Source organism: Xenopus tropicalis, chromosome 6, assembly GCF_000004195.4.
Source record: "Xenopus tropicalis strain Nigerian chromosome 6, UCB_Xtro_10.0, whole genome shotgun sequence".
NCBI lineage: Eukaryota > Metazoa > Chordata > Amphibia > Anura > Pipidae > Xenopus > Xenopus tropicalis.
Window position 1 is genome coordinate 113,809,834 of NC_030682.2, and position 26,932 is coordinate 113,836,765.

Genomic DNA, 26,932 nt, shown 5'->3' on the forward strand with positions numbered 1-26,932 from the left:
TGCAGACATTTAATGATGAAATTGATACTTGTTGGTTGTGTAGATGTTCTAGGGACAGTACTTTGTGAATGATGAATACTGTCTCTCAAATTCTGTGTAAATATGTGTTATATGTAAATTCTGTGTTATATAATGCAGTATAAGTAATGATTAATAATAACGTGACCCTTCTTCGTAGCTTGAAGCTGGCAACCACAATAAAATGAGGCATGATGAAAATGAGATGGATAACGTAACACAAATAATAAATTCCTTTAAAATCACCCCAACTTTATCTTACATAAATAGTACAGATGCTACCAACCAACCCAATTATGTTATTCAGCCCTTTAGCGCTGTATTCTGCTATTCATATATAAAAGTGATTGTCAGACATTTTTGTTTAAAACTCTTCCCTTGAGATCAAATCTTTGGTCATGGACCATGGATCAGGAAACACTGATATAAAGAAATATCTAAACAATACAGATGTTAGTCAAGGATGCCAAAGTAACTTGGGTACGTGCATCATGACTATGGATCTGAAAACAGACCATTATAATTAGTGGAATATATCCTTTTATTTTCTCTCTCTGGCATCAGTATATATTTAACTGGGAATTTTTTCGCCTTTAGATTTCAATCACTTTCTTTTTAAAGGTATTTTAGCAAATGCTTATCAAGCTTTTCACTGTGCTTATTGCCTTAAATCATGATAAAAATATGTTTGCACTAGTTTTATATTAGCAAACACAAGGACAGCCACAAACCATTGGCTGACAGTAAATATAGATGTTGTGGGGGTTCACTCGCTGGTAGGCTGCAAATGAGGCAACTGCACACACCAAGACCGGTGTAAGGGCTTCCTGCCCGCGTTTATTTTTCAGCGGTTGCAGAAGTTTCCCCTCGCAGGGGGTATAAAACAAGAATTGGAACAGAAATATCAAGCCTCCTGGCTAACACAAAAATAATGCTTCTCTTTCTCCTGAAGCTGAGCAAATCCAGCAGCGTGTCTCTCTCCCACACACACAGGCTCATCAGCTCCCCTGCACAGCTTCAGGTGTACTACAAATAGGCCTAGGGCCTCCTGAAAACCTGGCCTATGGATTTGGGAATCCACCCACCCTGCTCTTGCGGATTCCCCGTAAGACCAGCCCCGGATCAACAATTTAAAAAACTGCAGAGAAACAAAGTGTTTCTATGCCCCAAAACACTGCTGGTCTCACCTCAGTAAAAATGTCTGAGAATCCGTGGCCCAACATACCTGTTGTCAATCACTTTTCCCCAGGAAACCAGGGACCTTTTTGTCACCATACCACATATCCCCCCCCTCTGCTCAAGCCCGTGGGGCTGAGCACAGCATGCCATCAACGAATATACCCTGGAGAGAGCATCTGCATTACCTTGCAACTTTCCAGGTCTATGTTCCACTGAGAACTTAAAATTCTGAAGAGATAAGAACCACCTGGTGACCCTGGCATTCTTTTCCCTATTTTGGGCCATCCATTTAAGTGGGGCATGGTCGGTGATAAGTTTGAACTGCCTCCCTAAGAGATAATATCTCAGGCTCTCCAATGCCCACTTGATGGCCAGACACTCCCTCTCAACAATGGCATACCTGCATTCAGCGGGGGTTAGTTTCCTACTTAGGTATGCTACCGGGTGTTCTTCCCCATTCACCACTTGTGACAGAACAGCCCCTAACCCAACCTCAGAGGCATCAGTCTGTACAAGGAACTCTTTTTTGAAATTAGGAGCTATTAGCACTGGGTATCTGCACAAGGATGCCTTCAGGTTTAGAAAGGCTTCTTCTGCCTCTGGGGTCCATGTAACTGCTCCAGTTTTACTCCCTTTTGTGAGGTCAGTAAGTGGGGATGCTAGGGAGGCAAAATTGGGGACAAATCTCCTGTAATACCCCACTATCCCAAGAAAAGCCCTCACTTGCTTCTTGGAATTGGGCCGGGGCCACTGCTGAATTCCCTCAATTTTGGACACCTGGGGCTTGACTACCCCTCTTCCAATAACATACCCCAAATAGCGGGCCTCTTCTAACCCCATGGCACACTTTTTGGGGTTTGCTGTCAGACCAGCCTTCCAGATAGAGTCAAGGACCGCTTGTACCCGAGGCAAATGACTTTCCCAGTCCGGGCTAAAGATAACCACATCGTCCAGGTAGGCTGAAGCATACCCTCTGTGTGGTTTGAGAATGCGATCCATCATTCTCTGAAACGTAGCTGGGGCCCCATGTAAGCCAAACGGTAGGCGTTTATATTGCCACTGCCCCTCAGGAGTGGAAAAGGCCGTCTTCTCTTTCGCCCCTTCGGTGAGGGGTACCTGCCAATACCCCTTGGTAAGATCTAGAGTGGTGATGTATCGGGCCTGTCCTAGCCTTTCAATCAATTCATCTACCCGGGGCATAGGATATGCATCAAACTTGCTGACCTCATTTAACTTTCTGAAGTCATTGCAAAATCGGATGCTCCCATCCGGTTTTGGGACAAGGACAATGGGGCTGGACCATTCACTATGGGACTCCTCAATTACGTCCAGCTCCAACATCCTTTTAATCTCCCCTGCAACTGCCTGGCGTCGGGCCTCGGGTATCCTATAAGGTCTGACATTGACTTTAACCCCAGGTCCAGTTATAATGTCATGTTTTATCATCTCAGTAAGCCCAGGCTGGTCTGAGAATATTTGTCTATTCCTGATCAGGAATTCTCTCATTTCCTGCTTCTGACTGTTAGTGAGGGTCTCAGCCACTTTTACCTCAGGCACATGAGGGATTTCTACCTCTACAGCTGTAGAATAGGCTGACAGGGCTTCCCTATCTTTCCAGGACTTAATTAGGTTCACATGATAGAGCTGCTCCTTCTTACGCCTGTCTGGTTGGGACACCTTATAATTAACTTCCCCTATGCGCTCTATAATCTCGTAAGGGCCCTGCCATTTGGCCAGGAACTTACTTTCTACTGTAGGAACCCAGACTAACACCCTGTCCCCAGGCTGGAAAGTTCGGACACGGGCCGATCTATTATATATTCGGCTTTGAGCTTCCTGGGCCTGAAGCATATGCTCTCTCACAAGGGGCATGACCATTGCAAGACGGTCTTGCATGTCTGCAATATGCTCTACCACACTTTTGTATGGGGTGGATTCAGATTCCCATGTCTCCTTTGCCACGTCCAACAGCCCTCGTGGGTGGCGCCCATATAACAACTCGAAGGGGGAAAACCCCGTAGAGGCCTGTGGGACTTCTCTAATGGCAAACATAAGATAGGGAAGTAAACAATCCCAATTCCTCCCATCTTTATCAACCACTTTTTTTAACATCCCCTTGAGGGTCTTGTTGAACCTTTCTACCCACCCGTCAGTTTGGGGATGATAAACAGATGTGCGTAACTGTTTGATTTGGAGAAATTTGCACAACTCCTTCATTACTCTAGACATGAAGGGAGTCCCCTGATCTGTAAGTATCTCTTTTGGAATTCCCGTACGGGTGAACATGTGGAACAGCTCTCGAGCAATGGTTTTTGAGGAGGTGTTCCTTAAGGGAACAGCCTCTGGATACCGAGTGGCATAGTCCATGACTACCAAAATGTACTGATGCCCTCTAGCAGATTTTATTAGTGGCCCTACCAAGTCCATTGCAATACGCTCAAATGGAATTTCAATTACTGGCAATGGGACTAACGGGCTGCGAAAATGGGGCATTGGAGCAGATTTCTGACACTCTGGGCAGGATTCACAATGGCTCTTTATATCTGCATGTACCCCCGGCCAAAAGAACCGCTGTAACACTCGGTCTTTGGTTTTCTCATATGCTAGGTGGCCACCTAGTGGATGAGAATGGGCCAGATTGAGAACCGTTCTCCTATATGGCTGGGGAACCACTAGCTGTTCCACAATCTCCCCTCGAATCTTATCCACATAGTAAAGCAAGTCATTTTGTACAACAAGGTGAGGAAATACACAATCTACACCAGGATTTTCTGTGTTCTCATTATTAATGGTGACATTTTCCCAAGCTTTAGTAAGTGTTGGGTCCCTTAGCTGGGCGGTTCCAAAGTTATCCCGGGAGACCTCTAGCTCAGGCATGCTAGGTTCCTCAACAGTCTCCGCAGTTGCTTCAGATTCGCCAACTAATACAGCTAAGGGAAACAACTCATTTTCTTCTGACCCCTCATCAGTACCATTTACAATAACATCTGAGACGAGTGGTCCCACTTTCTCTCCCCCAGACATTGTACTGTCCTTAACAGTCCCTGTAGAAGGATCCAGTTCAATTGGGTGGAGTCTCCCCTCCCCATACTCAGTCTCCGGAACCTGTTCCTGGCACAGTTCTCGAAATAAGGGGAAGACTCTGCCCAAAATTACACTGTGCAGGAGTATGGGAGACACTGCCACTTCATGGCACACAGTCCCTGCGGGGGTCACAAAAGTCACTAGGGCCGTGGGGTATTTCTTACAGTCCCCATGTACACACACCACTCCCACTTGACGCTGGGTTAAAGGACAGTCTTTCAGGAGCTGTGTGTTTACCAGTGTGACTAAGCTACCTGTGTCTAACAGTGCATTCACAGTGCGCTTACCAATCTGGACGACACAAGTAGGTACCTCAGGATCTGCAACAAGACCTGGTCGAGCGAACAGAGACAACTTCCTCTCTGTTCCACACTCCATGGGTTCTGGATCAGCTGGGCAGTTGGGGGCAATATGTCCCCACTCTCGGCACCTCCAGCACTGGGGAGCTCTGCGGGTCTGGCGTGGGCTGTCTCCGCGAGATCTTCCTCTTGTTGACTCTGAACCTGGGTTCCCGGGGTCCTCTGCGCTGGGCTTCTCCACTGTAGCCAACTTCTTGGGTAGGACAACTGCAGACAGCCTCTTCGGGGTGGACACCGCCCGGGTAGTGAAGTCCTCAGCAGCGAGGTATTGCTCCACCAGTTCCACCAACTGGTCTGCTGTATTTGGGTCAGATTGGCTCACCCACCGCCGTAATTCTGTGGGAAGGGCTCTCAGGTATCGGTCCATTGTGACCCTTTCCACTACCTGAGGTCCGGAAAGCAAGTCTGGCTGCAGCCAACGTTTCACTAGGTTAATGAGATCATACATCTGGGAACGCGGTGACCCCTTAACCTTAAAGTCCCAACTGTGGACCCGCTGGGCCCTCACAGAGGTGGTTACCCCCAGTCTCCGCAGGATTTCAGACTTCAACTTGTCATAGTCCTTAGCGTCCTCGGAGGACAGATCATAAAAAGCTTTCTGGGCATCCCCCACTAGTAGTGGTGCAACAATCATCGCCCACTGCTCCCTTGACCAGGCTTGCTGCTCTGCCGTCCTCTCAAAGGTACAGAGGAAAGCCTCCACATCATCCTGCCCAGTCATTCTCTGCAGGAGGTTGCTGCCTGGGATGGAGCGATGTACTCCAGGGGCCACAGCAGCATCCCCAGAGACCTTGGCTGTCAGCTGTTTTACCAGCTCACTTTGCAACTGCCGATCTTTCTCTGCAGCCTGTGCCAGTGCTGTAATCTGGGCTTCCAACAAACGATTTGCCTCCTGCTGGTTGGCGTTAGACTGCTGCTGTAGCACCAGGCTCTCCTGGTGGGCCCTTTGTAAGGTAGCCGTGCTCTCCTGGTGGGCCCTTTGTAAGGTAGCCGTGCTCTCCTGGTGGGCCCTTTGTAAGGCAACCGTGGATTGCAGCAAGGCCTTGAGGACATCCTCCATATTATAACTTTTATGTGCAGTGTCCCTTTAAATATCACTTATACGATATACAGTCCACACAATTCCCACAGGAGACTTACTGTGGTCAGGCGACTCCCGCGTGTGGCAGTCGATGCCCGCATCCGAAACACCAATTGTGGGGGTTCACTCACTGGTAGGCTGCAAATGAGGCAACTGCACACACCAAGACCGGTGTAAGGGCTTCCTGCCCGCGTTTATTTTTCAGCGGTTGCAGAAGTTTCCCCTCGCAGGGGGTATAAAACAAGAATTGGAACAGAAATATCAAGCCTCCTGGCTAACACAAAAATAATGCTTCTCTTTCTCCTGAAGCTGAGCAAATCCAGCAGCGTGTCTCTCTCCCACACACACAGGCTCATCAGCTCCCCTGCACAGCTTCAGGTGTACTACAAATAGGCCTAGGGCCTCCTGAAAACCTGGCCTATGGATTTGGGAATCCACCCACCCTGCTCTTGCGGATTCCCCGTAAGACCAGCCCCGGATCAACAATTTAAAAAACTGCAGAGAAACAAAGTGTTTCTATGCCCCAAAACACTGCTGGTCTCACCTCAGTAAAAATGTCTGAGAATCCGTGGCCCAACATACCTGTTGTCAATCACTTTTCCCCAGGAAACCAGGGACCTTTTTGTCACCATACCACAATGTATTATGTATACAGTTTTTTCTCTGTTTTTATTTTTAATGATTATTCTTCTTTGTTCAATTTCCCTGTTAACTAACCATGTTTGCTACTGGTAAGCCTTGAGGGATGTAGTGAAAGTGATTGATCGATGACAACTATTGTAATAAAAATTACTTTAACACAGTCACAGAGACTAACTAAAGTTACAGTACATATTGCTGCAAGCTTAGCTGTGGATTTTAAAAAAAATCTGGCATCTGATTGCCCCATCTGTCTTCGCCCTTAACCTACAAACAGCATCCACTTTGCTTAAAGGAGAAGGAAAGGCATTTTGGCATTTTACTGCCAATATATTCACCACATTAGTGCCATCTAGAATGCTATATTTATTCAGCAGAAAGCTTTACCATACCTGAGTAAAGAGCCCTAGATGCTCCCTCTCTTTGTTTAAGATACAAGCTGCCATTTTAGCTTGGTCTTCAGAGCTTCCTGCTGCAGTTCTAGCCATTGGTAGCTCAGATCACACATTCCTAAGGGAGGGGGAGGGAGTCCTTAGGAAATCTTATAGGAGGGGGGAGCAGGAGAAAGGAGAGAGGAGAGAACAGAGCAGATTTGTGTTCCAAACCTGATGGAGCCCTAAAGGAGAGGAAGTCAGATACAGAAGAACATGTTTACAAAAAAGGAGACAAGAAATCCTATGTTTCTTTTGATAGAGCTGTGAGTGCTTATGGCTGTATTTACATAGACCTTTCTGATAAAGCTTACTTAGTTTTTACCTTCCTTCTCCTTTAAGTCTTCACTTGTTGCTTCATTTGCAGCAAAAGTTGTGTCCTGCAAGGCAAAGTAGGAGACTCTGTACATTACTACTTAGCAAACATATTACATTGCAAATAACTGTGGCTCGCCTGTAGCTCCATACTTCTCTGCTCAGTTATTTATTGCAAAATAAAGGCAAATGTTGTCAATTGTTTATTTAACTGCAAAGTTAACAGGAGGACTTGTTCTGTTGCATTGTATTACTCACCTGTGTCACTGTCTTAGTTTTTACCTTTGTGCAACACCTGTGTCATAAAGTCTTATTTCAGTATCATTAGTGTCTGGGTTACATTTACAGTTCAAGCTGCTACTTATCTGTACTTAGTTCTGCATATGCAATGTCTTCCATCCTAGTTAAGCACATTGTCAGCCAAAGGTCCTACAAACCACTTCTTGCCTGCCTTGAGCCTTGACAAATACATAAATATTTATCCCACTGAACAATGTTTGCTTTATAAGCACTGAAAGGTTCAAGATTTTTCATACACCAAAGCTGAAGCCTTGAGGTAGCACGTAAGATACTAACCAGCTACATTTAATCTCACAGAAAATGCTTATATTGCATATATTTCAATTCCTGCATAATATGCTTTGCTAAGCGAACATTTACTCTATGAGCATTAACTCATAGATACAATGAGGTGAAAGACTAAATGAAACTTAAAAAATACTCTGAGGAACCCTGATAATATATATATATATAATTGATGTAACTAAATAATTAATAAATGTTTAAATATGGTGGTCATGTGAAAGAAAAAAAATATTTGTGTCATTGTTAATATTTACTTTTAATCCATACTGTTTTCCAAAAGTAATGGACGCTTATACAGCATTGTTCAGATTACTATATATGTAGCTAAGGTCTCAGAAAGAAAAAGAGAGAAAATGTCACATACTTCAAACTATAATTTCTAACAGTGAAAAGCACAGCAAGTAACCATTTTTCCTAAGGAACAGGGCCTAATGTGACCCCTGATCAGTCCAAGTGTTTTCTCCTGATGTTACTGAAATGATCAGGGGGCACTTTTTACATTTAAGCTTTCTAATTGTCCAAGACAATTGTCAACTTATACAGAGCATAAGTACTGATTTTTTTTGAAAATGGAAGGAATAAAAAATTTCAGAAAATAGCTGAACTGATTTGAAAGTAAGCGAAGCAAAAAGAGATTTATATGGAATCCATTATCTGGAAACCTGTTGAATTATTGGAAGGCCATGTCTAATAGACTTCATTTTAATCAAATCATTCAAAAATTTTAAAATTATTGTCCTTTTCTGTGTAATAAGAAACAGCACCTTGTACTTGAAGATACAATTAATCATTATTGGAAGCAAAACAATCCTTTTGGGTTTTTTAATATTTAAATGATTTTGTAGTAGACTTAAGGTATGGAGATCCAAATTATGGATCCCTTATTTGGAAAACCCCACGTCCCAAGGATTCTGGATAACAGGTCCCTTACCTGTAGCAGCTTATTGGTCTGCATAGTTACTGTGGTCAGCATGAGAACTATAGAGAGGGTATACGATTCAACTTCCGATTAACTATATTATGTGGGTTAGCAAGTTGAGGTAACGATTTCTCTATCAATATCTCATGCTAAAATCAGCATATTCTGTCCATTCGAAATATTGTATCCCAGTTAAGTAATTTCCTAACCAAAGAGAAGAGGTGTTTAAATCTGTACAAAACTTTTGTGATTATTTATCCTTAGTGATGAGCGAATCTATCCTGCTAAATGCAAAAATGTTGATCGTCAAAAAATAATGATGCACTCGTCAAAAAAACGATACACATTGCGACAATTTTTTTTGACAAAGACACCAACTTTTGGTCACACTGCTAATTTTTACATGCAGAATTTTGTCGTCCGTTTCGCAAAAAAATTCGCCGATGGAGAAACGCAGAAATTTGCCACAAATCCATGTCTGGCATATTAATTTGCCCATCACTATTTATCACATGGGTTTTAAATTCAAACTGATATTCTACAATACAAACTACAAATATATTTGTTTTTAACCACTTTTATAGTTTTATTGTTTATGGAACCAGCATGGAGATATCTGCATAAATAAACATCTAAGAAGCTCTGTATAAAGCATGTTAAAGTAAAATGATATACTCTTGTCAGGGTTACAGAATCCGATATAGATAAATGTGTTATGCAAGATAGATTCAGTGGAACACACAGCGTGAAAAACTGCACTATGCCTTATAGATTTTTGGAACAAATTCAGTATAAACTTTTTAGGCTTTACAGCTTGATATTCTGTGTTCTCCAGGGCACAAAAATATGAGAAGAAAACTCACAAACTAAATATAGCATGTCATTCAATCACTTTTCATCCTTTGCTTTCCAGTGATACTTTCCCTTGTGACCTCCATTAACTGTAAGTTAAGTTGACTTACTGAACTGCTACATTCCCCTAAATTGCGTTACACAGAACTACCTGATCAACTGTTGTGTCTGATATTGCTATTTTCTCTTACAGTATCCTAGACTAGATTTTATTTCTAGTCGGGCAAAGTAGAGAAACCTTTAGGTTAAGAAATTATTGTGGATTTTGACATGTTCAGTTCAGAAAAACCTATTCTACACAACTGTGTAAATCATCTTCGAAACAATTGAGGTAGCTGTGCAACAAGAGAATTAATACTTTCAACATAGTAAAATGTCCTTAAATTCAGGGAAATGGCAAATAGTAAAAATATCTGGATTTCTTTGCATGTTATTTTCATTATATTTAAAGAGATAACAACAAATGAACATACATTTTTATGTACAAAAGTGTCAATTCAATTACTTATTAATTGCAGGTTAAGGTAGCAACATTTTAAATTTTTACCATTTTCCTTAGTAAAAAACAAACCTGACTAAAACAAAAAACACCAACAAATCCCAAGTGAAAAAAACCTCAAGTGTATGAAAGATGGAGAAAAAAAAATCATATTTTTTGTGGGTCAAAAGTTAATAAATCAGCCCTGTAGTGTAGTTAGGCATGTTTGGGAAGAGGTTTTTAGTAAGTGCTATGGTAACGGAATATAAATATGCAAGAGGTCAGAACAGTCAAATCACTCTCAATCCCTTTAATCATAAAAATTTACATAGCTCAGTAGGTCACCATTTTCATTTGAAGCATTTTCATTTCCGCATTTCAGAATTCTTCTCTCTAACACATTCAAGTTATAGACATAGCCTTCTCCTCCAAATGCTGATAGCAGCTCACTCCTTAATTCCTAAACATTGGAGAAAAACGAACCCGTCAACAATTGAGGAATGGCGAAATACGGTCAATGAAATATGCCGCATGGAAGAATTATCTTCCTCACTCAATAATAAACATAACGACTTCATAATTACTTGGTTACCATGGATCTCCTACTATACGATCTAAACACTCAATTCTTGTAACAAAACAGGCACTACCAGGCGACCGCATCACTTTCTTACTTTCTATCTTCTTTATACTTTTCATCTCTTTTCTACCCATCCCTACTTCCCTCTATCAATACCCAGTCCTACCCCCCCTTAATCCTTCCTAACCTTCAACATGTACGATAGCCTCTCTTTAATGCATCTATACTATAAAGGGATAAGATGTAAAGAATGTGGAAACAAAAATGTTTGAACCAATGTAAAAGGCTATAAATGTATACTGTGAAGCTTTACTACTTTCTTGAAAATAAACGAGTTTAATACAAAAAAAAAAAAAAAGAATAGAGGATACAACCTGAGGATAAGTCCAAATAACAAGCCAGAGGTTGTTGGCAGGCTGCAAACTGAAGTCCATATAAACAGGTCAGAGATCTTCGCGAGCAGCAGGCAAAAAAACAAGGGACTAACACAGACTGAAGACAAGAAGGAACAGGGCTAATGAGGAACTCGGGCATAATGGCTAGTACATGGACATGAGTCAATGATCCAGCAATAACTGGTAGGAAAGCACAGGTTTATATAGGGCCTTTATAACAAGATTATTGACAGCTGGCCTTAATGAGATTAATTAATGAAATTATTAGCTGCAGGTTATTCTAAAAGCTTTTGGTGGCTCAACAGGGAAAACCACAGTCCAAACAACCTGCAGTCAAAAATTCAAGTTCCTACCAAATCCAAACGACTCTTCTGTTAATGCACAAAAATGCATAACAACAACCAGTTTGGTATGGCACAAGGTGAAATTTACTATTATTCTCTATTTCTTTGCTTGTTTTTGCAGAGGCTTTTCTACTGTAACCCCAAATTATAGGACGGTTCTATTTCTGTCAATATCAATATATTAATATGTTTACATATCATGTAGTTTGCTGTTCCCTCAGTAAAGTATAGCATGTTATGTTTCTTGGGGTTTTACACTTTGGGATCTTTTGGATGTTTGCTGTTCATTTAAAAAATGATCTATACAAAAACTGTTTGACTGCTACTCTACTTATATATTCTGAAGACACAGTAATCTTTTTGTGTAACTGGTTTCCAGATAGGGTATCTCATAACTGTAATATGGGGAGTAAAACATCATTCATCACGGGGAGAAAAAGTGGTGTATTCAGTGATGTTAATCTGCATTCTCAGTTTCCTTGCACTTTATCATGGCCTTGTTTATGCTTCTGTTATTTATCTGATTGGAGATTTTATAGGGAGACCCACAAACCAATGACCTCAGGAACCTACCGTCACCTTTTTCCCAAATCTCTATTTATATATTATTGCAACTCATTTGCAGTTCTGTGTATCTTTAGTAACCCCATAGCAATCTATATGCAAAATTTTCATGTTCACATCTCCATGGACAAGTATATATTCATTTATTTTGCAGAGTGAGAAACCAATACTAATCCCCAAAGCTGGATTTATTTTGCTGCTTCTGATGGAATTAGTGTAGAATTTCAGAGAATTAAATTCCCATTGATCATTTTTGAAATTATTTACCTGCTTCTGCCAGGATCATTGTTAAGACATGCAGATAAGCAAGGTTTAGTTTGTCTTTTTGCCAGATTTCCAAGAATACTGCCCTGTGATTTGTTTTTGCTTTTTAAATGCCATTCTACATTACTTAATATCACTTCAAGGCATAGATTTAAAAAATGTGCTTACAGTGGGTATATAGGGCATAGCAAAATGTCTACTTTATTTTTTCTCATTCAGAATTTCTAATTATAACACCAGTGACCTATTTATTTTACTCAGAGGACCTCCCAGCATGTCAGAAACCTCATTTCTCAAACATTTTCTGTAAGATGTATGGAATTGAGTAATGCCTTTGTCATTTCTGGAAACATATATAATTTTTTTGGCAGAAGCAGGTGTTCTGTCCTCTTCAGGATACATGGTTATTTTTAACTTCAGTATAAATACTTTTACCTTGTAAACTTCAAATAATTCTTTCCAATGTTGGTTGATTTCAGTTTCATTTACTATTGGAATCTGAGAGTTAAACTAGAGCACACTGCTCTTATTCTGACCTTTAAAATATATTAGTGTAGTTGTAAGGGCCAGATGTCAAAAGATAAATGGCAGTTGTGCCTGTTTTCCCACTTTGTAAAATTTAGGCCAGTACCAACAGTGCTATTAGCCCATGGAGGCACTATCAGGTCAAACAGCTGAATCCTTTAGCAGAGGGGTAAGGGAGCTGCTATCTTGTTACCTTCCCATTGTTCTGCTGATTGGTTGCTGAGGGGGGAGGGAGGATTGATATCACTCCAACTTGACTCATGTTTAATACAGGTGCTTTTTCGCCCTTTATTATCCTCTTCCATGGTAGGTGGGCCTTGCTTTGTTGCACAGGCTTTGATCTAGGACAGTGATCAGGGGCGGGCCGAGCCGACCGAGCACCCTAGGCAACCCGGTCGGCTACCTCACCCCTGCACCGCTACTTCGCCCCCCCCCCGTGTGTTCTGACGCGCATGCGCAGTTCGAGCGGGGGCGGGGGGGGTTCACGACGCGTTGTACGATTCGAAGCGGCGCGAGGCAAGACTTTACTAGGGGTAGGCAGGAGAGGCTGCTGCCTGGCGCCCCCCAATCGTTGCGCCCTAGGCAGCTGCCTCTTCTGCCTACCCCTAGTTCCGGCCCTGACAGTGATCCCCAACTAGCAGCTTTAATGTTGCTCCCAGTGGCCTTAAATTAGGTGCCCATTTTGAAACTTCTTGCTTGGAGGCAAGTATTGGGACACAGTTTTACTCCAAGCAGAGCCTCCCACAAGGGGCTGCCAAATCCCAATTACAGACATTATTTGGCATCCCCAAAGCACATTTTTCATGCTTGTGTGGCTGACCAACATTTTTTACATCTGAGTGTGGCTCATGATTAAATAAGGTTGGGGATCTGGTCAGATGTATTTTCCTTTTCAATGGAATCCAATGTGGCCAACAGTTTGGAAGTATTGGTATGTCTTCGAACAAAGCTGATCTGTTTTTTCCTTCTTAAAATTTCTACACAATACATGTTGCTTTTATCCACAATTTCAAAATGTTTATAGTTCATTCATTATGTCCTCTTAATGTCACTCTGAATCTAACATTCAATTGTTTTCAGACTAAAAGTTGTCTGTGTCATCTCTTATATAATGTGACTTTTTATTAAGCTGTCTCTCATAAAAGACTGGCACGCCACTAAAGTGTACTGAACTATGAATAATTTGATTTCTATAAAGACAAACAATGCACAACTCCTTATAATTCTCAGAGGAAACATTAAAAAAAAATGAAAAAAGCTTGTGAACTGCTGAAATCTTGCTGACACGTGTTATTAGAGGTGTCAGATTCTGTCTGTTTCAGTCATGTAAAGCAGCCTTCAAGCTTTCACTTCTCACACTTATATGCACAGTTTACATTGGGCATCTTAACTTGTCAAAATGAAATTGCTTCTGGCTTTCAAAATCCCTCCACTGAAAGGGACATCGAGAAATGAGCAGGAAGGTGGAATGGCATTTCCAGTTTAATCCATGTGATTTGATAGGCAAAGTTATGTACAAAACAAAGAACCTTTTAAACAACTGCATCTGAATTTCATTTTATTAAAAAAGCCCTTGACAAGAAGATATTTGAATTTAGTCTGATTACCATTATATGTACAGATATTACAGATAATTAGTGCTTGTTTAAGCCAAAAGTTTCAAACCAAATTATTCCACACAACAGCCCAAAACCATGGTATGCAGATGACTTTTATGACCAGTTGTTGGACATATACATTCCAGATCATCCAAAGTCATGTACCTGGCAACAATGTGTATGTTTATGGCTAGCATTAGCCTTGCATTTGCAGCTCTTGTGCCACTGGCATGTTAACCACAATGCCTTTATCTCCTCCCACAGCAATCTTAGTATGTTTATAACTCCATAAAATTAGACAATAAGGGGAATAGTCCAGCAGTTGTGCATTTTTCAAAAACCATAATAAGAGATGCCATAAATCTGTCTTTAATAGTTGTTTTGAGATGTTTAAAAATACTTTTAAAAATACTTTTTAAAAAAAAAAGTTGAATGGATGATTGTTCTGTTTTTAGTTAGTTTAAAAAGAGCACACACCTTTAACCTCACTATTGCCTATGACTTTTAATATACAGATGCAGCCAAGTCCCTTTACTATGTTCTCATGTTATGTCTCTTTCAGTTAAAACAGGGGGAAAAAAAATCAAAAAGTCTTTGCACTATCTAGAGGCAGGATTTAACACTCAAAAATGGTGTCTGGACATGGTGAGACAAAATGTGAAAACTTTCTGGCTGCATCTGTATATCCCCCCCACACCCTAAAATAGCAATCAGACCAGTCCCAAGATTAACTTTGTACTTTTTTAGTACAAAGTGTGCTAAAAAAAAACATGTTTTTCCTGACTTGCTAAAAGGCCATCTAACCCATCTTATCTGAAATTATCTAGTGAATCTGTCAGTTTAAGCATTACAGGAGAAAACACTTTTCAAAAATTATGGTGGACCCTAATTTCAAATTGGATGTTGGATGGATCAACTAGTGAATAAAGTATCAGTTTAAGGTATGATGCCAATGTATACTTATAGATAATTATCATATTTCCCCTTAAGCAATTCCAAATTGGCCAGTCTTTCTTCATAACTGGCACTTTCTATACAATTAGAGCAAAGGCACATGCCTTTTGTCTGCAGGATATTGCTGGTTCAGTGGACAACAAATGATTTATTAATACCTTTACATTTGTAAGTACGGGCATCATCACATATAACAAACTTGGCAAAATATCACCAATAGGACAAGCAATCTCCTTTTGAAAGTGCCATTGCCTGTAACCATCTAAGTTGCCCTTCTTTTAACTGTCTTCCATTAATATCCCTGTAACATTAACAAACACATTCTGTACACATTCTTTAGGCAGTTTTCCTAACCATGTAAAAACAACATTACCAAGACCAACAGATGTTAGTTAGAAAGCAGTCATCCATGAGGCACTGTATCAAAAAGCTTTGGTAAATCCAAATTGATGGCATCTACTGTATCCCCACTGCCCAAGTTCCTAATTAAAGCCTTCATAAAGCCATCATGATTCTGATTTATAATGTTTTTTTGTTTAATGTTCCTTTATAACTAAATTGTCTCCATTTTGTAATGGAGCCATAGTCTCAACCTACAACTTTATATGTTTATGCCACTTTTTTTTTTTTAGTTTAGGACTACCATCACAATTTGTGTCCACAGCAATGGTTCCAGTAAGTAGCATAATGGCTCATTTTCAAGATAGACTTTGATCTGGATGTAGTTAGGTGGGCTGCCTAGCTGAGTTTTTTTTTTTTTTTTTGACTGAGTGCAAGAAAATCATATAAAGTACTTGCTTATGTCTTGGCTTTAGCGGGAAAGGTCTTTTACATTGTGTACTTTCTAACAAATGAAAAAGACAGATAGAGTATTCACAATGATCATAATACTTTATGTTCTACAGAGCAGAGATGCTAATTAATTCAAAATGATCTAAGAGAGAGCTTCTAGTACTTGAGGTAAATTAGCTGCACAATCATAAGCTAGCTATCAGTTTCATGTGGTAAGCTAAAGGTTTATTCTGGGATTTGGCACTGCTTGTGTCATTTAAAAATATATCTTGGACTTTTTTTATATTCTTTTTTTCAGACTTGCTAGCCTTATAAATCTTCATATTATGTATATTTAGTGTTGCAGTGAGACATACTGTAAAAGTAGATAAACCTAGTCTGGAGGAATAAATTCTTTTATGTATGTGACAAATATAAACTAATATAAACTATAATACTATCACACATAGTTTTTCGGGTATAGACTGACTTTTTATAAAACAAGTCTCATTGCATTGTAAAAGTAACACATCTATTTGGTATATCTAATACATATTAAAAACACTAAAATAGTGTGATACTTGGGGATATTACAAAAACACTACCATTCATGTTATGCCACAACTACCAGCAAAAATGTTTTGCACTTGTATTAAAAAATCTGCTGCAAATTGCATTGAATACCAATTTCACATTTTTCTGAATTAGATCTTTCTAAACTCAAATTTATTTATCTTGAAAACTCAAATAAAACGTCTATCAAAAATTTTTAGATGGTGTTCCAGCAGCTTAAACCCTTGCCTGGGGGGAATTTATAAAAGAGTAAATATGTTATGGCACTTCCTTTTGCAAGGTGAAAAAAGGTATCCATTGAGGTTGGCAAAATGTTGTCTAGTCTTTCACCTCAATAAATACCTTTTTTTCACCTTGTAAAAGGAAAAGCCTTGGTGTTGTTGTTTTAAAATGCGTATGTAAGTTGTCACTTAAATATGGCAAACATTTAAGTTAATGGAGGTATGTTTTCAACATTCAAAATATTTTTTCAGTTTTTTTAAACTGAACTTGAATTTGTAAAAAATGAATAGTATATTGCTTTTCTTTTTAATTAAGTGTTTTTCCATGACATAACATATAACATAACTGGATTTTATCCTGTCTATGAAGATTCTCATTCATCCAGGTCATGATATACAGTATCTAGTAGAATTAAGTCTAAAACAACTGGACTTTTCTGAGTTTTTCTTGAAAACGTTTCACCACTCATCCGAGTGGCTTCTTCAGTTCAAATGACTGGTAGGGAATTCCCCGGTATTTAAACTCTTGATGGTAGTAGAGTCACAATGGTTCCATTGAACTTGTTCAGTTAGGTGTTAGCTGAAACTGATAGGTGTAAGAAGGTATGATCCAATCACAATGGTACCAAGATTCTCATTGATGAAGGTGTTAATCCTTCAAAGTACATGACTGGAAGTGTGAACTGTTGTGAAACTGCCGGGGTAAGGATGTCAACGCGCCATTGTATGTTGGTGACAAGCGGTGTCTCAGGCCCCCTCCTCTGTTCAGGGATGGTTTTTCCAGGTTGGCATAAATGGCCTCTTTCACACCTCTTTCAAACCATCTGTCCTCTCGGTCCAAAATATGCACGTTACTGTCCTCAAAAGAGTGACCTTTTTTTCTTTGAGGTGTAGATAGACCGCTGAGTCTTGTCCTGAGGAGTTTGCCCGCCTATGTTGGGCCATTCTCTTACAGAGAGGTTGTTTTGTCTCCCCAATGTATAAGTCTGAGCACTCTTCACTACACTGGACAGCATAGACCACATTACTTTTCATGTGCTTGGGTGTTGGGTCTTTCGGGTGCACCAGCTTCTGTCTCAGGGTGTTGCTGGGTTTGAAAAACACAGGAATGCGATGTTTGTTGAAAATTCTCCTAAGTTTTTCTGATGTTCCAGCAACATATGGAATGACTATGTTGTTTCGCCTGCTGTGTTCCTCCCTTCTGTTTGTAGGTCTGGTCTTTCTGTTGGTCTTTGATTTGGTTTTGATGAAGGCCCAGTCTGGGTACCCACAAGTTTTCAGAGCTCCTTTTAGATGTTTATATTCTTTCTCCTTGGCCTCTGCATTGGATGCCACAGTTTCAGCCCGATGATGTAGAGTCCTAATTACACCCAGTTTATGTTCCAAAGGGTGGTGGGAATCAAACAGCAAGTACTGGTCTGTGTGGGTGGGTTTCCTGTATACTTCAATATCCAGGTCCCTCCCCTCTTTGATAACTATAGCACAGTCCAAAAAAGCCAGTTTGCTGTCTTTCACATCTTCCCTTGTGAACGTGATGTTTTTGTCCACCGAGTTTATGTGTTTGGTGAAGGCTGGAACCTCGCGTTCTTTAATTTTGACCCAGGTGTCATCCACATATCTGAACCAATGACTTGGTGTTGTTCCCTTGAAGGTGTCCAGGGCTTTCTTTTCCACTTCTTCCATGTAAAGGTTCGCTACAATTGGAGACACAGGCGAACCCATGGCACAGCCATGTTTTGTCTATAGAAAACGTCCTTGTGCTTGAAGTAAGTGGTATTGAGACATAGGTCCAGTAAGGAACAAACTTGTTCTGGGGTCAGCTTTGTTCTGCTGCTGAGGGTGGTGTCTTGTTTCAGCCGTTTCCTCACTGTATCAATTGCCTCGGCAGTGGGTATGCATGTGAACAGAGATGTTACGTCATAGGACACCATTGTATCATCGATCTCCAGCTTTAACTCCTTCACTTTTTTGACAAAGTCCATGGAGTTCTGAATGTGGTGTAACTGTGTTTCCAACTAAGGGGGCTAAGATGTTGGCCACGTATTTAGCAATGTTATAAGTCACACAGTTAATGCTGCTGACAATTGGCCTCAAAGGGGCTCCTTCTTTGTGTATTTTTGGGAGTCCATATAGGCATGGAGTGGCTTCGCCTGGGTAAAGGCGACGATACAAAGCTGGACTGATGACCTTTTCCTTCTCAAGGTGCTGCAAGCAGTCTATAACCTTCTTCTTGTAGTTGCTTGTTGGATCTCTCTTGAGTTGCTCATATGTGTCTGAATCGTTGAGCAGTGTGGACACTTTGGCATGGTAGTCTGATGTATTCAGTACCACTGTACACCTTCCTTTATCTGCTGGCAGGATGGTGACACTTGAGTCCTTGGCAAGTGATGTCAGAGCCCTCCTCTCTTGCAGACTTAGATTGGAAGGGGGAGCTTTAGCATTAGCTAGGGCTGCTGATACTTTTAACCGGATGTTTTCAGCCTCATCCACTGGTATCTTATTGTTGTGGATGGATGATTCTGTGGCTGTGATGAAGTCTACCACTGGTACATACCGTGGGGCCACTGCAAAGTTCAGTCCCTTGGCTAAGACATCCTTCTCTGGTTCTGTGAGTTCCCTGTCTGATAAATTCTTTACCCACAGATCCTTGATGTTCTGGCATGTCTTGTTTTCATCTTCCTTCCTCCCTGTTGATTTGTCTGTTCGCTGGGTGTTGTTGGTACGTGATAATAAACTGGTGAATTTGTTTATTTGCCTCTCCTTGCCCTTGGCATGTTGTGCAAGTTGCGCCCGCTCTGTGAATTCAACCACTCTTTGCAACGTCAGCACCGGTAGTTTTGCTGTGCTCGTTTTTCAAATTTATGAAAGAAATTGAGAAGTTAGTCTGCTTTCATTTAACAGTTGTTTCTGGCTTTCTGAATCACCTTGGCCCTGTGACTTAACGAAGACCCAACGTAGGCTGCATGGTGTGATTTCCTGATATCGCATCTAGTTAAAACGAGATGTTCTGTTCGCAAGTTTCTGGCGTCCCTCATATTCCCGTACATTAGGTATTCTCCCCAATGAGTAAATGGATTTTATCCTGGTTTTAGTTCTTTGTAAATATGCTAGTGATGGAGAAAAAACCCTTAGGCAAGTTAGCAATTGCGCTTTGAAACAAACATGAATTCATTAAAAAAATGTATAAATCTGTCACTCAGTGTATGGTTGGCAGGAGTCAATATCAACTTGACACCACTAATACTACTATTAATAGTAAAGCATACATTCACAAACTGACCGGCTTACCCGCATTAAATGCAGGTGAGAACAGCTTGAAGGTCAATTTTACCAGATTTGTGGTAAGTTACTAGTGATGAGCGAAAAATTTTGGTATGCATGGGTTTGCGGCGAACTTCCGCATTTTGCCATTGGCGGATTTTTTCATGAAATCGGAAACAAAATTTGCTGCGGAAAAATTGCGCGACAATTGTCGCCCGCACCAAAAAATTAAACGCACGTTTTTGACACACAGCATTTTCGCCATTTCGCAAACTTTTCACCAAAGTTTAAAAAGATTAGAGATGGGACAGATTTGCTCATCACTATCAGTTACATTTGTATTTGGAAATGCTTATAGTCTTATAGTGAAGTGCTTGCCACTTGCATAGAACTAATAGAACTAAAATCAAAGTATTTTTTTTATCTCCTATTTCTTTATTCTAGCAACTCTTCTACTGTAATGTATAAGTCTAAATCTCCAGCAAGTGAAAGGGAGCAAAGGGGTGGACAGTAAACAGGTTTTAATTTAGTAATTTGTAAGCTGCTGACTTGAAAGGACAATATATCAAATGCTTATGCTATACTATTCAAACTGAGAAATGCATAAAAACTTTTCTTATTCATTGTTTATAGATGAAAGAGGAAACAAAGGACTTTGCAGGCTGTGACCAATATAAAGGTAACATCAATTGTATTATTTTCTTGTTTTGCTTGTTGTTTCAAGGGTTTATGTAGGGTTCAGCCTGCAGCTATAGTCAATGTCAACTTCTCTCGCCTGCCTAAAGCTGTCTGGGGAGAATTTAATGTGGTTGCTTATATTTGTAGCATGTGCACAAAGGGGGAGATTTACTAATCCACGAATCCGAATCCCAAAAGGGAAAAAAACGGATTGGAAATGAAAATGTTGTGACTTTTTCGTCGCCGTCGCGATTTTTCGTATTTTGCCCGACTTTTTCGTATTGAACGATCGTGAATGGCTGAAAAACTTTTGCGACTTTGCATGATTTTGGAAGCCTTCCGTAGGTAAAAATGGCACTCTGCAGCTCCAACCTGGCCCAAGGAAAGTCTCCCATAGGGCTCAATGGCACTCTGCAGCTCCAACCTGGCCCAAGGAAAGTCTCCCATAGGGCTCAATAGCACTCTGCAGCTCCAACCCGGCCCAAGGAAAGTCTCCCATAGGGCTCAATGGCACTCTGCAGCTCCAACCCGGCCCAAGGAAAGTCTCCCATAGGGCTCAATGGCACTCTGCAGCTCCAACCTGGCCCAAGGAAAGTCTCCCATAGGGCTCAATGGCACTCTGCAGCTCCAACCTGGCCCAAGGAAAGTCTCCCATAGGGCTCAATGGCACTCTGCAGCTCCAACCCGGCCCAAGGAAAGTCTCCCATGGGGCTCAATGGCACTCTGCAGCTCCAACCCGGCCCAAGGAAAGCCTCCCATAGGGCTCAATGGCACTCTGCAGCTCCAACCCGGCCCATGGAAAGTCTCCCATAGGGCTCAATGGCACTCTGCAGCTCCAACCCGGCCCAAGGAAAGTCTCCCATAGGGCTCAATGGCACTCTGCAGCTCCAACCTGGCCCAAGGAAAGTCTCCCATAGGAATCAATGGCACTCTGCAGCTCCAACCTGGCCCAAGGAAAGTCACGATACCAAAGCTTGAATATGCGACAAATTCGCGACGGTGACAAAAAAGACGAAAAAAACGCATTCAGATGCTTTCGGTCCGTTCGTGGATTAGTAAATCTGTTTAGTTGAAGTAGAGTTCCCTTTTTCTCAGCTATCATGGATGATGAAAATGATAAATAAATGTATGCTCGTCTGCAAATTACCGCTATATATTATTGCAGCCTATGATTAAGAGCAGGGTAAGCATGAAATGCATTAGGCTTTGTATACAGAGTGTAAGTAGTTTTTAATGGATTGAAATAAAGATTTTTTTTTTAATGTAAGCATTTGTGCAGGAATATATATTTTATGATATGTTCTATATATTATTTTTCATAATTAAAAAAATCAACAGTGATAATAAACTCTGAAAATGGTTTCCCACTAGTTGTGGTGAGTAGTGATGAGCAAAATTTTTCGTCAGGCATGGATTTGCAGTGAATTTTTGGGTTTCATCATTGGCAGATTGTTTTGTGAAACAGGTGCAAAAATTCAGGGCTGAAAAATTTGGAGTGCAACCACAAAAATTGTTGCGTGCATTGTCAAAAAATGGCGTGCGTAAAAAAAAAAAAAATATTGCACACGTCTTTTTTTGATGGTCACGTAATTTTTTTGATGCACGCAACATTTTTTGAACATGTGCTACATACTATTTGGATGCACACGACAAATTTTAAAAGTTACGCAAAACGGGACAGATTCGCTTATCACTAGTGGTGAGAGATTTTCCAGAGAAGCATACTGGAAGCAACATAAGACCAGGGGAAAAGTTTGCTCCTGTTGCAGCAACTGACCACAACTAATTAGGCAGCATTGATTGGTAGGGCAATTGAAAGCAAACTACTTGCTTATTGCATTCTTTAATTGTATGTTACGGCTAGATGGGATGCTTACATTCAGATAAGTAGATATGTTTGTTTTGTTCAGCTATTCAAATTCAGGCAAAGACATGAGTAGGCACTTGTGTGGTGCTTAGTGCCCACATAATGATTAACAACAAAAATCTGTATCATGGTTTGTCGCACAGTTTGGAAGTTTGCGTTTTCTAGAATGGAATAACACAATACTGCTGACAAAACAACAATAGACAAGCAGAGAGAGAAGTAAATTACAATTATTAATTGTTAAGGAATGTTAATAGTGCTTATCATCTGTTATACAAGGCTTGCCTAATTTGACAGCCACTCTTAATTTTGTTAGAATCTTCACAGTGGAGAAAGCATGGATGACCTTTTTGCTCCCCATGTAAAAGAGCTACTGCTGTCTTTAAATGTATGATCAGTGACCTAAATGATTATTTATAGTGGCAAAAGTAAGTGAAATATAAAAGTGAGTGTATAAAGCTCTTAAGCTGTATTTAAGCTCCTAAGGAGGTTTTTCAGCAAGGACAACTTAAATTAAATGGGGACTTGTCACCCTAAGAAATAATTATAAATCATTTTCTATCATGTCAGTCGACCAAAACCAACTTATGAAATCTGCCAATTGAGTTTGTTGAGGTGCTAAGTAGGAGGGACCTGGTTGTCCCTCCTGGGATGCAAAAGACTGATCCCCCAAGCAGTCAGGTGGTAGGTCAGATTGTTGGTGACCAGTATGTATGGTGCCCACAGAGTCTATACTGGTAGTGGGGGCTGCAGGACCTGAACTTAAGGCTGGGGGCAGGGTGGTGCCAAGTCAGTCTTTTTTTAACTTTTAAGACTTGGGTTTAAGTTTCCATTCCTTGATCTCTGGTGAAGTCATAGATCACGCTTAGAAGAGGTCTGGAGGTGAGCCACAATGAACATAATTGCACCTGTACCTTGTGTAAGCAAAGTCAGATGTACAAGAAGCACAATTATAGACTTTGAGAAAGGAAGGAGGAAGTGCTGAATGAAAAGTGAAAGTAACAGGCAGGACAGGCAAATATTATTGACAGCTCAGATTTATTTATAACAGTTATGGATGTTTTATTTTTTTTAAAAAGAATGAGTTTCATGTTTAATTTGAAAAGGACTTTTATTATACAACTTTTTATGTCTGGGTGACAGTTTCTTTTTAAGATGGCTGTTGATTTTATATAATAAATGCCAAAAGCTTATTCTATTTGATTCCTATGGGTGATCAAAAGTATACCTGTTAACTATGTGTGTTATGAAAATAGTCATGTTTTCTGAAGACTTACTGGGAGTTATTTATAAACACTAGGCAAATTTGCACTTGTGCAGTAGCCCATGGCAACTCATCAGATGTTTTCATTGTTTTACCAGAAGCTGGCTAGGTAAAGCTAATCACTGATTGGTTGTTATGAGTTACTGCTCAGGTACAGGTTTGCCCAGTGTTTATAAATGTGCCCCAGTACTAACTCTTATATTCAGCTCCATTAGGTTTTCTTGGATTTTGAGTGTAACCATCCATGTAATTGTTTTGCATATGAAACGTAATATGTTTGCTGTTTGGAAGTGTATCGCGGCAGTCAGGAGAAACTGGCTAATATTTCTAATGAGATGTAAATCGGCATCAAGAATATGCAGTAATTTATTGCATCTGAATGATTTTCAGAATAAACTTTTGTCAGAATAAATTTGCTCATTCCTATTTGCCGCCTTTTAGGTAATGCAGAATAACGGTAAAGCAATTAGTAATAATTTCTATCCAGGAAATGCTGTAAAATTGTATCAAATGGTTTTCCTAAAGTTGTATAAGCAGCGTTGTCTCAGAACTAGCAATTAAGCATTGTCTCATACACTGCAATAAAGTTCTATTTATGTGATCAGTGGTTTTATGTGTATTTTTCCTATCTACTAGATAATCTGAATTGTTTTACTGTGTCCATTTTGAGGTTATATTAGATATAAAATTAAAGAGGGAGAGTAGCATGCTGTAATTTTTACCTGCTTCCTCTATCAGACCATAACATCTCTGTATAATTAATATTTCAAGTTGTAAATCTGTCAAATGAAAATGAAAGATTTGTTTCAATGGACAAAATGACTATAAAAAGAAATACAAGATCATTTATTACATACAACCAAAAAGAACATTGAACCTGTACTCAACATTGTTTTAAAATTATACACTTATGTATGTAGACATTTCTCAGGGAAAGGAAAGACCTGGAGCTATAAGCGCAGGGGCTGCATGACAAGCGATCTGAATGATCAGCAGCCAGATTACGCTGGTTTATGTTTAGAGACTGGCAAAATCAGGTGCAACCATGATTAGGTGAGAAGGAAAGAGTTAGGGTAAGAGAAAGCTGGGCTGGGGGGCGGTCAAAGAGAGGGATGTGATGTCAGGAATAGACGCGCTCATTTCCTTATCTTATGAGAAGGTAGAAACATAGGACCCACCTTCCCCCTTTTTGCATATTTTGTTTCTCTTCTTTATGTTCTCATATTATCTATTAATAACTGAATGTGGATGTTTTCCTGAATGCATTTTTATATTGTGGTTCCTGTACCTTTATAAAGTATAAACTTGAGTCAGCATTTTATTTCCCATTGCCATGGAGGTCAGGAAGGAATGGGTTTTTTGCCTTTCTCTGGATCAAAACACTGTGAATATATGATAATGTGTTTTAAGTTTTATTTGTCACAGCAGCGGTAGGACCTTGCCAGAATACTGCACAGGTTATTTTAGCAGAGGGAGAAAAGAGGTTTTCTCCTGTGACTGCACGGTGGATTGATAGATACAGACGCTACTACTGCTTGTGCTAGGTGACAGCCTGCTTGGATTTCCTATCATAGAGACACTGCAGATCCAGGACCGGCAGCAGGGCTGCTGAACTTCTCTCATGGTTGGTGAGGCAGCTCCTGCTGGTAGCAGAGTTTGGAGCCATCCTCTCTGTAGGTAGAGGCAGCCTAATCCTAAGTGGTGGATATAATGATATAGTGCTGATCTCTAATGGCAACTACAGAAGTAAAAGTTAAGTCTTCAGTGAGGAACGGCAGAGCATAGTAGGGATTTCTTATGGAATTCTGGCTTTAGAACATTGCCTTGGGTTAGGCTGGCAAGGTCCAATTATTTGATAAAATGTGAATAAATGCTGTGACCATTTTACTCCATCACTGTCTGTTGGTGTTTAATTAAGGTATGTAGCAAGTGTGTTCAGTGGGTTTGCTCATGGCGAAGGGTTAATTGAGGAGTCCCCTTGTTATTAGATAAATAATCACTTTTTAAGCAACACTTAAAAGACAGTGATGCAGAGTTACAGAACAGCAAATTAGTTTCTTGCTTTCATTTGTATGTTACCATTAATTTTATAACATGTATAGTGGTAAAAAAACTGTGTCTGCATTTTACTTACATTAAGATGTAACTTAAAATTCTATTTTACTGTAAATCAGAGAGGTATATAGAATACAGGAATGAAAGGAGCAAGTAAAGTAATAATCCCAGTGATATAAACAGGGGCACTGCTACCATGAGGAGAGTTGAGAAACCAGCGGCAAAAATCCACTCCTGGTAACTTTAAGAGCCGAATTTCCAGTTTTTGTGCAGGGGGTCAAGGGTGGGGGGGTGGCATCAGAGGAGGTGCCTCGGGTGGCCCAGGGGCCAAAATGCCCCTGGATATAAAAAAAAGCCCCAACATTTCTGCCTGCACCACAGCTTGTCATTTACACCCCCAGTTTTATTATTTTGTGTTAGTGTTTTTGTATTAATTTTAGTATTTTGTGTTTTTTTGTAATTTCAGCCATTCAGGCTGAAATTTAAAATGTTATCATGTTGTTGGAAGTCACTTACTCTGACAGCCAAAATTCAGATGAAATCTGTGCCAAGATTTGTATTGCTAGTAATTATTATTTATTTCTGTGTTTTTTTATTTATATAGACCCTCTCATAATCATTTTCTAGTATTTTCTCATAATCATATTCTAGTATGCCAATCTTTTTCTATTGCAAAAATATGTGCCAGGTCTTTTAACCTGCAACTAATCATTATTTAATCATCAATCACTAATTATTACATAAAATCAATGACAGTGACCCTGCACCAACAGGCACCCCTCTATTACCAGTATTTATTCTGTCCACTATATAACCATGTTTTGTAACTCTTCCCTATGGATTGCACTCTGGACACATGAAGCACAGTTTTCTTTTTTAAATTCTTCACTAAAAGATCTTGAGTCCAGGGTTCTGGGAAAAAAAATTGTCTGTGCAGCATTTTTTACTTTACCGATATATTCTACACATATCTTTCATAAATAAGTAATGTCTAACGAATGCCATTATCATTTTTATAAATGAAAATATTGGCTTTTATTCTGAAGGTGAGAGATTTGCAGCAAATTGTGAAATGTCA

General features: G+C 40.1%; 1 protein-coding gene across 1 annotated transcript in view; it reads left to right on the forward strand.

Annotated features, from left to right (window-relative positions):
* sntg1 (syntrophin gamma 1) overlaps positions 1–26,932 on the forward strand; it is a 208,457-nt gene that overhangs the window by 35,051 nt on the left and 146,474 nt on the right. Inside the window, exon 2 of the mRNA XM_004915197.3 lies at positions 20,624–20,669. The gene's annotated coding sequence lies outside the window, so the exon portion shown is untranslated. The remainder of the gene's footprint in view (positions 1–20,623; positions 20,670–26,932) is intronic.